This window comes from Spodoptera frugiperda, chromosome 2 (genome assembly GCF_023101765.2).
Source record: "Spodoptera frugiperda isolate SF20-4 chromosome 2, AGI-APGP_CSIRO_Sfru_2.0, whole genome shotgun sequence".
NCBI classification, from domain to species: Eukaryota; Metazoa; Arthropoda; class Insecta; order Lepidoptera; family Noctuidae; genus Spodoptera; species Spodoptera frugiperda.
In genome coordinates, this window is record NC_064213.1 from 8259941 (window position 1) to 8275752 (window position 15812).

At 35.4% G+C, this 15812-nt stretch overlaps 1 protein-coding gene across 1 annotated transcript in view; it reads left to right on the plus strand.

Moving 5' to 3' along the window:
* Positions 1-433: 433 nt before the first annotated feature.
* LOC118269230 (dual oxidase maturation factor 1) overlaps positions 434-15812 on the plus strand; it is a 49199-nt gene continuing 33820 nt past the window's right edge. Inside the window, exon 1 of the mRNA XM_050698801.1 lies at positions 434-617. The gene's annotated coding sequence lies outside the window, so the exon portion shown is untranslated. The remainder of the gene's footprint in view (positions 618-15812) is intronic.

Consider the following 15812-nt stretch of genomic DNA (forward strand, 5'->3'; position numbering starts at 1 on the left):
ACCACAATATTACCATACTCATACAGTCTGCACAACCAAACAAACACACATCTTATCGATGACAAGTATGCACCGAACACGGAAACATAAATACATGACACAATACTTTATATACAGGAATAGATATAGGAAGAATAGAGCAGTTTATTAAATCATTTTGTGTGTTAGAACAATACTCTGTAAAATATGATGTAGAATATTACACAACATAAACGACATTGTTACTCCTCCATAATATCTGTAGACAAAATCTAGAGTTGATAAACCCACTCCTTATTTAGTGAATCACGAGTTTCACTGTACATAATAGTGAACCAATCAAGCGATGGTAGAATTTCAGTCCCCAAACTTGTTAGAGAGACTGCAATGACGATGATGAGCCGAAACATTCTTACAAAAATACTAATAGCCATAAAATTTGTTACAGGGTGGTGTCGTCATGGGACTGGGAGACATAGTGAATCTAACTAGGTGATAACAAGCAGTGTTTATGTAATGAACTGTACAGTGTGTGCCGTGACAGTGTTGTGACATGAACAGTGAAACGTGCCCACTACTCGCAACAAACACGTGGAAATGAAAAGAGAAAAGTACAAGAACATCATTCCGGAACACGGGTAAGTTCACACTAAAAACTATTAAACAAAGTTACGACAGACACCTAAACTTCTCTCAGTTACAAGGAATTCATACAACTTACGTCGACGTTACATTTAATTGTCATATTCTGGGTCACGCCGCAGACAATAAAGAAAATCCAGCAGCAGTATTATTTAATGCGTGTAATGTTCAGTGAATCAAAATTTATTATGTTACACGTTTGAGGCGTAATTATTGCAAAACTACATTGTTTACAAACCTATAGCGTAATGGATTTGTGACGTAACTAGTAAACTAAGACTAACCTCACAATATGGTCCACGACAAGTAACGCACGACTAGGTAAAGAGAAACCGCGAAAAAACAATGGCGGCATGCAACACAGACCTCTGTGTGTGTAATCAACATTACGGTATTGAAATATGTTCAGCAAACTTTACTATTGTTCTGTTCATATTGTCTAAATATTTTCAAACGCTAAAAGCCCTTTAGTCTGACCGTGACCAGAACAGCTCACATGCTCATGGTCGTCACAAGAATAGGATATTTAACATTCATTTACGATAAAATATTGATAATTATTATACTCGCTCATATTTTTAGTTTAAACACTCATTAGGGGATTCTATAATTACTGAAGTTGACCTGCAAATAGTTAGCAAGCGCAAATAGTAAGGTTATCGAAGTGCGCACGTTGGCGTGAATGTCACCAGACAAATTGGTGTTAAAATGCAGACAATATTATTTATACTTTCTTCAATTATATCTTGACTGTTGTCTTACTATTTCATCAATGAAGTAAACTCAATGAAAATATACGGCAAAAACCTAATGAGTCACATTCATGAATGTAGACAAATAAAGTAACTTGCATAACAATTCTGGATTTAAACAAGTTTTCATTCAAGAAAAAAACTATTTGTTTAAGTGGCTTTTTGTAGTTACTGACCATATTAATATTATGAATAGAAAAAAGTGGATGTTTCTTTTATTGAATTGAAGAAACGACATTACTGCTGGATCTCGTACGTAGGCATAAATCAATTAGCTATCTACATAAACTATTACCCCATGTCAGCTGTCATAGCAATATCTACATATATATACTGAGTATAAAGTCATAGCTACAAACAACATACATGCAGAAATGACCAATACGACAATTATGTTGACCAATAAAATGACCAAGACATAATTACGTATCTACTAATGTGACTTCAAACCTTACTCCATTACTAAGCAAACACCTCGAAAACATTGCATACGTACGTGAGAATGATGACTGTAATGGAAAATGTAAATCGCTTTCCTATTCATTATGAAACCTAATGACCGATAACGAACATCGCAACTCTCCAAAATACAATAACTAAACAAAAAGTGAGACTTTGTTCAAAGCCCAGTGTGCCACTGTGCCACTTATTCAGCAGCTGATTTCGTGATGATATAATTGCGCCGGCGCAGCGATGACGTAAATTCTGGTAAAGCCCGGAGTGAGGTGAAAGTGTAAATAGCCGCGGACCGCCACCTCGGAACCCTGACACCGAACGCCGACATCTCAACTCCTATACGTATAGCTGCGCCCTGCACGTTGCACATGCGCTGCACCCGACACGGTCAGCATGCGATCAACTGTGGCAGAGTTCGCGAGAGTTCTACGAGCATTTGCCAAATTGACGCGGAAGTTTAATGCCACGGAATTATAAAGTGACTCAGTCTTGACCTTTTGAGGCAACGTCGAAAATACAAATGGCAATTTTGACACGCCAACACAAGTCCTTCTCACTATGTACATGGAAGAAAGTGTGCTTTCTAGTGAAGCAGTGTTGCACAACGTCACGACGACGGCGGTGGTGCGCGCGCGGCTGCGAGCGCGACAAGGTCGTCATTGTTGACGCACCTTTGTTTTATTTTTGCCATGAATTGCGCGCAGCCGCAGCCCCAGTGGTCATGACCATAACTAAATTATACTTCAGCCTCAACTATGAATTTATAAACACGAATAGTTTATTTACTACGAAGCAAATTGAAGATGCTGCTGTTTAATGTTACTAGGTATATCAATTTGCATACCGTTTTAGCAAACGACTATTATATAATATCAAACTGAATTCTGAAAGTAGATAGAAATATAATTATTCGAAAGTGAACTTTGGCAGTGATTTGCACCGGACCCGCATCAGTCGTGACCGTTTTAATCACTGAACGGAACGCACTGTACCCTGTCCAATGTCATTCGTTTCAATCTATAGGAAAATAATTATATTTACGCCTTAAAGAAGGGCCAAATTAAAAATACCCTTAACTGACGAGCATGCATGAAAAGACTGATGACTGTAGATGAAGCAAAAAAGGTATATAAGATTCATAGCTATAGGCATTCCACTGTCTCTGCCTACCCCCAAGGGAGACAGGCGTGAGGTTATGTATGTATGTGACACCTTAACTCCGTACAAGAACCCCCATTACCTCAATTACTTTTATATCCTAGTCGCCGCTGAATTCACGGAACACAGCACAAAACATGCAGAAAAACACGGAACAATTATACGAGTACTTACTTTGATACATCTTAAGTCAAAATGAGTCTCATTATTGATATTACTGGGGCTTTACCTGCCGGATCCGGAAGAATGGTCATTATCATTAGGCGTGCTTCACACGCAGCGATGCGGCCGTGGGCGCTGCGTGTGCGCCGGCCTCCTGGGAGGTTCGCCTCGATGCGCAGTGAGCCGCCACGCCGCGCACGCCGCGCCTCGCCTCGCCCGCGCCCGCGCAGGAAACAATCACAGATAATCATCGAGCTGCTTACTGACATTAACATTCATCAACGAGCACGAACGTACGAGCTAAACAATTGAACATCCTGCGTCCACTCTATAATCACTCACACCTATTATGTCTAGAGGTTGCATCTTTATCTCAATGTTGATGTATCATTTCAATTGTAGGTTACCTACTTGCCTGCCGAAGAATGAATTGAATGTCGACTTTTTATTATATGTTTAAACTTGTATGTACTACATTGCCAACGGAAATCCCTCTGACTGTGATGCCACAAGAGATTGATGTCATTACATAAATGTTTTCATACATTGAATGGACTCATTAGTTAATGGACTAAAGTTTTTGTCACTTGAACCCACTCACATAAGGTGTTCCCCTCGGCCTCTAAACAAAGGTCCAGGTGACCTTTCGTGTTTAAATGTCAAACAACAAAATGTCATCCAACGTTTGATGAACAGGTAGAGGAGACATCCGCAAAACATGTTTTTGTTTGTTATTTAAGGGAGTGAATTAGTGTTTTGTTCGGTTGACAAAAAAAAATAATTAGTCATTCAAGTCTTTGTCTTTGTTAAAATGATTTGTCAAATAACACGCCTGGTTTTCCCGTAACGGAGGTTAACCGCATCAATAGCTCACCAGTGACAATGGCATTTTTTGCTATATTTTTTTTAAGGGGGGGAAACCATCCAATGCCTTCTCCCGCTTTGGACGAGGCGAGAGGGAGTGTCAGACTCTTACTGACTAAAAACCACCCCGTTCCTACTCCTGCTTTTCGAGCCGGAGCCTCGGTAAACTCGCTAGGTAGTCCGCAGCTCCGGATCAGTGCAAAAACGGCTGGGAATGTAATTGACAATCGCTTCATATAAAACTGATATTCAGTCTAATCTAATCTGGTTAAAGACTCAACCAACTCGAACTCAGTTGGGAAAAAGCCAGAAATGTAGTTTGAATATTCTTCCTTCGTTTCCTACATCCTTTTTCTCCGTACAAATTACATGCAAATCTAGCCAATTTGGTAAAATACAATGACTGTACGCGACGCCCACTCAGTATTGGCCATACGTGCAAGTGAGAATGTGGCATCCTCACCTTTATGTAACGAGTAACGAGGTATTTATGAAGAAAGCGTTGTCAACTGCGCCTTGTACGGCCCGCCGATGGCATACCAACTCGATACATCGTGACGGCTTTATTATCTGAGAAATGTTTGCAATGTGACTGCCAAGTTGACTGGTCTATATGAATTAATGATCCATACTGACAAGCTATTCTATTTCTATTTTATAATATATTTACTATGTCTGTGTAAATGGGATGTACTTTTTTGTCCGTTGGTCTACAGTTTGATTCCCATAAACAGCAAAAATTATCAATTTCTATCTAGGAGCTCTTAGTATGATAAAATTAATATAAATTTTAGCCTATCGTATGTCGATTCTACGATATGAATATTCGGAAAACTCTATTTTACTCCAGAACCCTTAACCAGTTAATCCTAAAGTTTCTAGGACTTAAAACAAAATACAAGTAGATACACGTACAGGTTGAACAAAAAACTACAGGCTGTATAGAAAGTATAAAGCACACTTATATAACCCATGACACCAGCGGTAATGTTCAAGTTGAAACATCGATTAACCTGCGAAGAGCGCATATAATCAAAAACGCACATTCCTGCGCGTGAGCAATCGATATCGTGTTTCAATACCGATTGGTTCCGATATCTTCGTAATTGATTTACCTTATGTATACAGTCCGAGATAAACGAACGTTTTCTTTAGAAATACGTCAGTTCTTGTGTGTGATGGTCACGATTCTCCCTTATTCTATGGCACTCCTTTAATGATCGGCTCATTATTGTAGAGGTCAATTCTATTGATTTGATTCAATGATCAGGTTGAGAAAAGTATGCATAAACAACCTTTAATTTTACCATGTGGCAATTATGACTTTGTGAGGATGACCTCATAAAGTCATATTATAAACCCGATATTTGATATGAACAGCTCCGTATGGAATCACACGAGATACCACGAAAACATATTATTATGAGCTTCTCGAGAAAAAGTACCCTGTCTGAAACTATTATCTATAGACCAACCATATCTCATCAACATATACTATAGAGCAATGTGGATTTATCTAATATTATTAGACTAAAGATTGAATCTGTAGACAAATCAAAAAGATGTTATAATTCCTATAATCTTCATCGAATGTGTACGCAGTATATTAATCAAAATTATATTAATTATGGTATGATCTTTACTGATGGTTCAAAAGATGGAAGTGGAGTAGGAGCAGCGTTCTTTGATCCGCATTCGAATACCCACATTAAGTTAAAAATAAAATGTAACATTAATATTATGTACGCTGAACTTATTGCAATAGCAGAAGCTTTGTCATATATTAACTCCCTTGAAAGCGGTAATTACGTCGTGTTCACGGATTCGAAGAGCGCACTCCAACATCTAGCTCGATGTACCTCGAACTTTCGAGGTGCACCGATAGCCTACACGATTCTTCAATCTTTGTGTGAACTTGTGGATAGGAATAAAAATATTGTTCTCCAGTGGATACCAGCTCATATTGGCTTGATTGAAAATGAGAGAGTTGACCAGTTAGCGAAGGAAGCTATAGCAGATGGTATTGATGTGGATTGTTTACCATATTTCTCCGATCTGTTATATATTATTAAAAACCAGTGTGTAAAATTGTGGACCGAATACTTCGACCAAAGATCGTTAAGTAAAGGGATCTGGTACAAAACGATCCAACCAAACATCCACCGCTTTCCGTGGATAGATCAAGCCAATATGAGCAGATATGAAATAGTCACAGCTTTAAGGCTTCGCTCAGGACATATTCCGACCAATGGTTTTGCATATCTAATGGGCAAAGTCGAGTCGCCTGACTGTGCAGTGTGTAATATAGTTGAAGATGTGCACCATATTCTGTCGGAATGTGTTCGGGGCGAAGTCGAAAGAAAGCAAATTTTTCCTAAATTAAATTATAATGTTGGCAAATTTAATAGTGTTTTGTCTGTACCTTTATCAGACATAGCTAAAAAAGTATATTTACTAGTTAAAAATATTTTGATTAATAGAAATTAAGTTATATATTTTGTTAAAGTTCCTATGAGGGTGACATAATCATTGTGTGATTAAACCCTCCAACTTATGTATTTAATAAAGATTAAAAAAAAAAAACATATACAATATTTTAATCTTTTCACAAAACATTTAACGTTACAAATATCACTAACGAGTTGTTCACCCACGTAGTATTACAGATAATCTGAAAATTTTGAAACGTCGGTGTCGTGACTACATTTTAGAATGTGCAATATAATAACGAAGGATTTGTATGAAAGCAAAACTATAAACGATGCAAGATACGATTACGTGCAGAAGATAGGCACACTTATCGCTTAGCGTATTCTGGAACTTAATACATGATGTGGACATTTGCTTTTAAGTTGAAGCTGATTCAATCTTTGGATACAATACACCCTTAATCTCCCAATACTATCCCGGGGTCGGAGACATGTCTCCAAGCCCATTGATCGACTCCGCCTGATGACATTCATCACAACAAATAGCAATATTTTTTTAATAATGTACCAAATGTAGATTAACTTTTGTCATGAGCATTATTCATAGCTAGCGGCGAGTGTTACAGTTTATAAAATAACGACACAAACATGTACATATTTGCCGTACAAAGTAACGTAAAACTATTCGCATGCATTCTCGATTCTGCGTTGAATTCAGGTTATTTTTTTGCAATAGACAGTAATGACAGACTACAGACAACTTGCTCAATGCCGTCGATCACTTAAGTTATGCATTTCCTCCGATTGACTTTTAAAAGTAGATCAAGATAAAGGCAGCGGAGATATGGTCTGAACATTATTTCTTGTTAAAACCGTAACTGTGGTAATTCATTGAAACTTACATTATTTGATGTGCAGTGAACAGCGTTGTAATTACAAATCGTTGCAAAATTCGAATGGAAGATTTTTAAAACATTTTTATTATTTGCATGCTTAATATTATAAACATACTATCTAACTATCAAAAACTTATTATTCTTATATTGACTTAGTAAAAACCTTGATTTGCTTGCTCACACTTTTACCCTCTGCTAGCCCAGCGGGTCACCGGGACTCCGGCTCGAAAAGCAGGAGTAGGAACGGGATGGTTTTTAGTCAGTAAAAGTCTGACACTCCTTCTCGCCTCGACTAAGGCGAGAGAAATCATTGGTTGATTTTCACCCTCAAAAAAGCCTAACTTTCCTAGCATTAAACCTTTAGATCCGTAACTAAAATCCCTCAGCAATGCGGTCGATCCACCGTTGCAGACTGCATAGCTTCAACACAAAGCTACACCCACGCTGAACATTTACTAATATATTTATTAAATATATGATTGTAAATATATACGGCACAATCAGTTAATATAGAGACCTGTTTGTCAAAGGTCAGCTGGAGTACCAACTACCGTAGCGATATGCATGACTAATGTGACGGCTGAAGCAGGTATCATGTGATATTAATTATGTCACATGATATATTTTTTTACGTTAACTAAAACATTTGGTTATTTAATATTTTATTTTACTGTGTATAAATTGATGCCTCATGTTTGAATTTATGAATGTGTGATTGACTCGTTGGTCATACGAAGGCAAAGTTTTATTCTATTTACTAAATGATTGAATGTTATGTTATGTATACAATATTTTTTATGGAATAAGCTGGTAAATGAGAAAGGATCACCTGATGGTAAATATACATAATTTTTTTATGGAATAAGCTGGTAAATGAGAAAGGATCACCTGATGGTAAAATATGATTTTTCTCTTCTCCTACAGGATAAACTAAACAGATTGCAGACAAGACCTTTTCCTGGGTGATTCACTTTTTCATTAAAATGTATGAGACTACAAAGTCACGAGTTTCGTGTAGTATAGTGACTAAAAAAGATAACACTTTAAAATTTTCCTTTTAAATCTACTTGAAACTCAGATCGGTAAATCCATTTATAAGAACTATAAGGAAACATCATTTCCATGTGTCGATTTAAAACTCCTTTGCATAAGGACGAAATTCCGAGAATTAATTTATTGAATACCTTTGCGTGTATAAGAAAACTTTGTTCATAATTTATATTAAAAGTCAAGGATTTTTATATGAATTTCCGATATTTCGTGTTGATATTGTAACATGAATGAACACGAATTAACGTCGGGTTGCACAAGCACAGTCGACTGTAAGAACTTTCCGTCAAGTTTTTCTATTTACACTATGACTCAGCAATGGTCGCAATTACTTTGAAATCGGTCAAATATTGTGTTAGTTTTGTTTGGAAATTATTATGTGTATTTACAAACCTGAATACATAGCTATTCATTGCTACCATAACATCATTACGACTATTAACATCTGCAGTGAGAGAAGTCTTATTATTCCACACAAACGGCATTATATAATACTTTTCTTGATCCGGGAAATGATCTATCTGAAACTGATATTTTTTAACATAAACGATATGACATAACTATATCGCTCTTTAAGACCTCTTTCAATGTTATTCAAACAGTAACATTACATGTTAAGTAAAATGCACCTTCTTCTCCTAGCAATAAAAACAACATTCGTTTATCTTAGAAAAATGTTTGTCGTACAAAAAAGAAAATGATCAGAATACAGTAATTTGGTGAACAAACAGTAATTTGCAAGTATAACCCCGTTGTTAGTTGGTAGTCTGTGATCTGGTTGGAGAAACTCGCGTTCTTGCGCAAGCGCTGCCTCATTTGATTATGTTATGCACTTTCTTTATGCAGGCACTGGGAATTAAATAAAAGGCCACGTCTATTAAACCTAAAGTCATTCCTACCGTAGGTCACACAGGTCAAAGATTACCTTCGAGTACATCACTTTCCAAAGGAAAATTAAACGAGCACAAAAGTCAGTATTCAGCACAGCATTGTGCGTATTGAACGCTTACAGCTTGACTTTTGTTGGAGTAAAGAATAATATATGTAGGTACGTGTAAATACGTTTGTAGTATTTTTCAAACTTCTTATCAATAGTACAGTAAAAAAATCTCGTTTTTGTAAGAAATCTGATGTTTGACAGTAGTCAGCCCCAGTTGAAACGAAATTAATGACATAATTTCTTTGTCATTAAGAAAGTAAAAATGAGAACAGATTTCGGTTTTTAAATGCCTTTAAAGTCTGAATTATATAAAACGCAGTTTAAATAAATCTGAATCATACTACTTGTAAAAGGTTTCAGTTACATTAAGGTGACTTTCTTTACGTAATAGTGAAGTCATTATGACCATAAATATAGGAAAGTTCACGAAGTTAGGTTAGTTAGAAGGTTGGGTTAAAGATCAAAAGTTTTGCATATCTATGTAAACCGTCTTCTAAGACGAGTGCCTCTGTCTCACGCAGTGCTTAAAATATGGTCATGTTTATGTATTGTCTTAATATAATATATGAGTACCTTATGATGTAACATTAAGCCTTATTCTTCGAAGAACTAGGCAGTTCCAAAGGTAAATCAGGGGTAAGTTTTCCAGGCGGGAAAATACTATTAATGATCACTGTGTACGAGTGATTTGATGAATTTGTTTAAATCAATTTAAATATGCGTCATATTTAAAATGCAATTTGCTCTCTTCATTGTTGTATTATGGAATCTGAAAATTAATCGCTCAAGATGCGAATCATTGGACCATTTATTTCTAAAAATTTGATAAAAACTGATTAATGTTTTAAAAGCTCATCTGTGACAAGAAGAAAACTATAACCTCTACGTGTTCCTTCCCAACAATATGGGCGTGGTAATACACTGATATTATGCTAAACATATTCCAACACAATTTATACGGTAAACCTAATTGATTGATTGGGCGATAGAACAATAAAATACAATATTTAAAACTTCGCAACAATACCATCTTGTGACAGTGTTGCAACATGAAAGTTTCGTAAACAAAAGCCTGGGTGACCATCCTACGAGTCACATTGTATGTATGTATGTACCTATGTATGTAAATATTATTTCCCAACGCGCCCTTTAACAGCAAGACATCAGAATTTGGTGATAAATTGGTATAAATTACATAATTTTACGTTCATTTTAATATTTATAAGAATTTTGAATCAACGAAATTGTATTGACACTAAGAGACGGATTATTCGAGATTATTCTTCTAATCCACAGAAAGTAAATCATATGGTTACGATAAGGATATAAAGTGTACTACGACACGCTCTTGATCCTTCAAACTATGACGTAGACTAGAGACGTAAATGCACATAGTAAATTTATGTAACACGGGTCCACCACATGACCGATGTCTTTGCTCCAAGGCTATGAGTTCCATTCAGTTGGGAGAGCAAATCGCATCTTCTCTAGGGAAACTTCGAGTAACATAACTTTTATTCATCACTTGCCCTTTAGCATTTTCCCCGAGATATCAGCGACATCGCGAACTCTGGCGCACGTTCGCTAAGAATCAATCATATCGCACACCCAGCATAACTTGATCTCCCACTGTGCAGAAAACTTAAATCACTAGAGATCAGGTTACACCGGTGATGTAAAACTTACCTTGTATGTCAATGGTATCTTCTAATATACAATTTATCGTGATTGTGGTCACGCACGGCATTTAAATCAGAAAATATGACTGAAGATATGAACGGTTGAGTGTCAGATGTACTGCTAGGGCCCATCTGATGTCATCGCGCGTGACTGGACAGTGATGGAAGTGCGACAATATCATTGCATGGAATCTATAATTAGGTACTGGACAGCTGGTATTGTAGGTATTACGTCCTTGTCCAATAAGTATTGATTATCAATATAATTGTTTTTGATGTTCTCTCTTATATATTCAAGTAGTTCGCCTAAAAACTAATGATGAGCTGTAATACCTTGTTTGTACTACGACATAGTAGCTCTCTTTCACTTTTCTCCCAAAATCGAAGCGAGAGAGAGCTACTAAATCCTCGCTACTCGACTAAAATGCTAGCGTAGTGTGACCAAAACATAATACATAGTTCAATACATTAGTCGTTAGCTACTAAATAATTTGGTACTTCTTCTTCGACGTAAAAGAATCTCTTGGAAGAGAGGTCGACCATCATCAGGAGTGATGGTTTTACAACATCAATTTACCGTATATTAATAAAATAGGTATATAATTGTACATAATATACATCTACCTATTAATCGTCTTTGGAAATAAATAGCAAAAATTTTAATTAAAGCCCACACAACCATACTTCATCGTTTTATTTTTTAAGTTTATTAATAACCAGTATATTACATCCTCATTTTATTACATGTAATCAATAAAAAACTTCTGCTTATTATTTTATCCTTAATGAACGGAAATAAACGGAACTTTTACAGCTATTTATATATTTTTAACGTTGTAGAACAACAAAATTGGCATAAATTTATTTTAATTAATAGACCTCTTGGTGAGTCCATATTTTATGTTGTATCTTAGATAGATATATAAAGATAAAAAGATCCGACACAGGTGTTATATCGCACCAAATATTATTTAATTTTTTTTATAGTTAGTAAAAGTTTTATTAGAGGAAAATCTTCCACTTTTTTTATTTCTGTAAGCTATAGATAGATACTTACCTCATTGGTTTAAAAAATAGTTTTGTTATTTAATTTTCTTATAGCTTAGGGTCAGTTTTAGTTAACTTAGACTAGTCACCGCTAAGACTAATTTATTTCTGGTTTGGTTATACTTATTATAATGTCACAAGAAGAGTGGATTGTTTGTTGATTTGAACCACAGCAGGTGTGCCAAGCAAAACATCAGATTCTCATCACACAATATCAGTTAATGACTAAACACATTAGTGTCGGTGGTTACACAAAATATTTCAGTTGTACGGAAGCAGACATTTTCCTGTACATTATGGTGTGTAAGGTCACGGCGGTCGCGCGGAGGCCTCGCCGCCCTGCGCCGGCGCACTCAAGGCAAACGATCTAGGATGTCATTACCCGCTGACAATGTCCAATATGTTACACTTTGACAAAGACAAATGTCACTTCCATTTATGGCATATGACCATTACAATTTAGTGTTGTATTACGTCAGTTCTATGCAACTGTAACTAAGTTGCTTCTTACAAGAATGCCAACTCAGGACATGTGTCAATACTGGCCTTTATGTTTTCTATAACATGTTTATGTTTATGCATAAACTGTAAATGTCAGCCGGACACGGCATTACAACTTGCCACAAGCAATTAACTACAGAGTGTTACAATTATAGAAAAATCTTAACTAAGCTTATTATATGCGATTGATATTATTACGTCCTGTGTTTTTTTTATTGTGTTGAATTATGCATCGATGTGTGTAACTAACTATGGCAAATAGCGATACTTATATGCTTTGTTTGCAATTGTGACAAAGAATTAATTAATTACAGTTTTTATGGCTGACAATCAAGGGTGACAACAAGTACGTACATTGTACATATGTATTGTGATCTAACCTTAACCTACAAACCTTATTGTAGGTCTAAAAATAAATAAAAAATAAACAAGTCTTATTCCAATTAAAATTCGAAGACAAAATAATTAAACTGGCGGTCAGTCAATCTATACAACTATAACAGTACTTTATTTCTCATACAGCAATATTATAACAAGAATTTATACAAAGCACTGATCAGTCTTTGATAAAAATTAACATTTAACACAGTAAATACCAACTGATAGCCTGTAATAGGCTTAGCATTTACTATGAATACATAAAGAATTTCGCACGACTTACGAAATTTATTAAATGCAAAGACTTGTCATCATTATGATGATGGATATTGAGAAATACCAACCAAGAATATACAGACTATAGATAGCAGGGTAACCTACTCCTTACTGTTAAATTCCTTTATTCAATTTTAATCTTTATCATTTTGATGTAAAGTTGAAAGTCTAATGAAAAAGTTGACTGTGTGGAGCAGATTTACCTACTGGTGTCTATACAGTAAGTTGTCAAAAATTGGCAATCTGTCTTGGATCATTGACGGAGGCTATTACACTGATAATTCATCTATTGTACTGAAATGTGACGATATCGTTGTAATAAACTTATTATTACTGCAATTACTTCTTCTATTTACTGCACAATTGGGTATGATTGACCGATTGAATAACAATATGATTGATTTGTGCAGTTTAAAAGGCTTCAAAATTTGTGTTGTAACACCAATAACAATTCTGCTGAACTACGGGTCACTTCTGAATAAGTGAGTTTTCTATAATCTGCATGCCTAGCAAGCGGGTTGAAAATCGCAGTTTAAAATGATCAAATTTATCAGAGAACACTGCAGCCCAGTGCTGCCTGTAAAATTCCCCGTTTGTCCTGACTCAAAGGACACCCGCGTAAACAGTACTTATATGTAGTTACTTACAAATGTATATTATTCCGCCGTCTCCATACAACAAACGGCATCTAAAAAATAATCATGTTATATCCACACGACTCCAATATCCTCATTAAGCCTCATTAATATAATAAATGTTATGTATTTAATCACAATCTTGTACCTATTGAAAATATAGTTGCGAAACATCATTAACATACAGTGTGCTACATCGATTGTACTATATTCTAACTAATGAAATACCTATTTAAATGATAAATGTCATTAACGTTGTAAAAAATTAAAATTAATTGTTTAATCTATCAATCTTGTCGTCTAGAGGTTTATTTAACATGGATATTTACTTATGCATGATCTGACAAAGAATCTCGATTATCCATTATTGAGTGTCCAAATCTTAGATTTTATATATAATTAATTCCGATATCTTAGACTCTAAGATATTGGAATAAAGTCTGGAATTGTATGCAATCGTCTTCATTCTTCCAGAAAGTGAGCAGTCTACACTCTACACCTATGTTCTTAATTCTTTGAAATAGTATTTGAGATTACTTTGAAATAACTACCACATCCAATTCTAGATTTCATGGCTTTGTTGACAGTTTACAATACCACTCTCTACCCCGCGGTGGGAATAAAAAATGCGACGTGTAAGAATTTCAAGATAAATAAAAAATCGATAAAAAGTAATTCGGATATAGAATTGAACTCAAAATAAAACGAGTCACAGTCACAACTAACCCACTTATTTAGTTCTCGATATAATTGAATTACATTACTTACATTTCTTTATTTTTAGCCGGAGGTTGAGTTTGTGCGAGGATATTTCACAAGAGCAACCTCGATGCAACGACTACGTGAGTCAACACAACGACATGCACTTTTGACACTCAGTTGTTTAACACCTTCCGATTATGCGGGAACATTGTACCAGTTATCATTAAGGTTTTCGTGTTAAGGGCAATCGAATGAGATTAATGGACAAAAGTTGGAAATTCATTTCGTTTTGTATAATACGTTTTGGTTGAGCTCTGTAATTGTCGCTCAATCTCATTGAGTGTGTTATTAAATTTACAGATTTATTACAGATAGCATGTTTAAATTTTAAATTACATGCGTTGTTGCATTCAAAAAGAAGCCTTTAAGGCTTCTTTTTTCAATTTTTTATTTTCAATTTTTTAGTATAGGTAAGCCCACTAATTCCGAAACCTGCCGATCCAGGTATAAAATTCGATATTTGAAGTCTATGATAATTCATAAACATATTTCTAAGCTATTATTTATTCTTATTCAATTCCAGTTACAGGTATGCATGTAACGATTTATGTATAAGTGCATAATAATAACACTCAATGTAGTCACTCGCGTAAAGTACTGAGAAATCCTTCAACATAATTGGTCTATTACTTGCAAGTACTTATGCGACACGAAACAACTAAAACGAAGTGACTGAATACTCAAATGATGGACTGAGTACAGACGACTGCATATCACGCAAAACATTTCAGAAATTATTTCTAAAATTATCTTTTTAATTCTGGTGAAACTGAATGGTTCAGCCAAGGATATAGTAGCGCCCACAGTGGTGTGTGGAGGGGTATATAGGATATAGGAAAGGTGGCAGTAGTTCCATATAAAATACTGACGTAAAACGGATCAATCAATTTGTTAAAGACTTTGATTACCAGGTTATAGACAAAGAGAAAGAAAGTTCGCTGACTGACGAACCAACTGAGACATCGCCCAATCAAAAGAAAATACAAACTAAAACATGTCAAAGAAAGCTAAAATTACTTTAAGAAATCAAGATTTTCCATTATACCTGAGTTACGGCAACTGAAAAAAATATAAACGAAGTCGCGGGCAAAAGCTAGATTATATAAATACGAATTCAGTAATTGTAAATTGTAATGCAATTTGTTCAAAGCGACTGTAAGGCCATTATTGAGCCGGAGAGCATTGAATGATGAATATCATTGAATC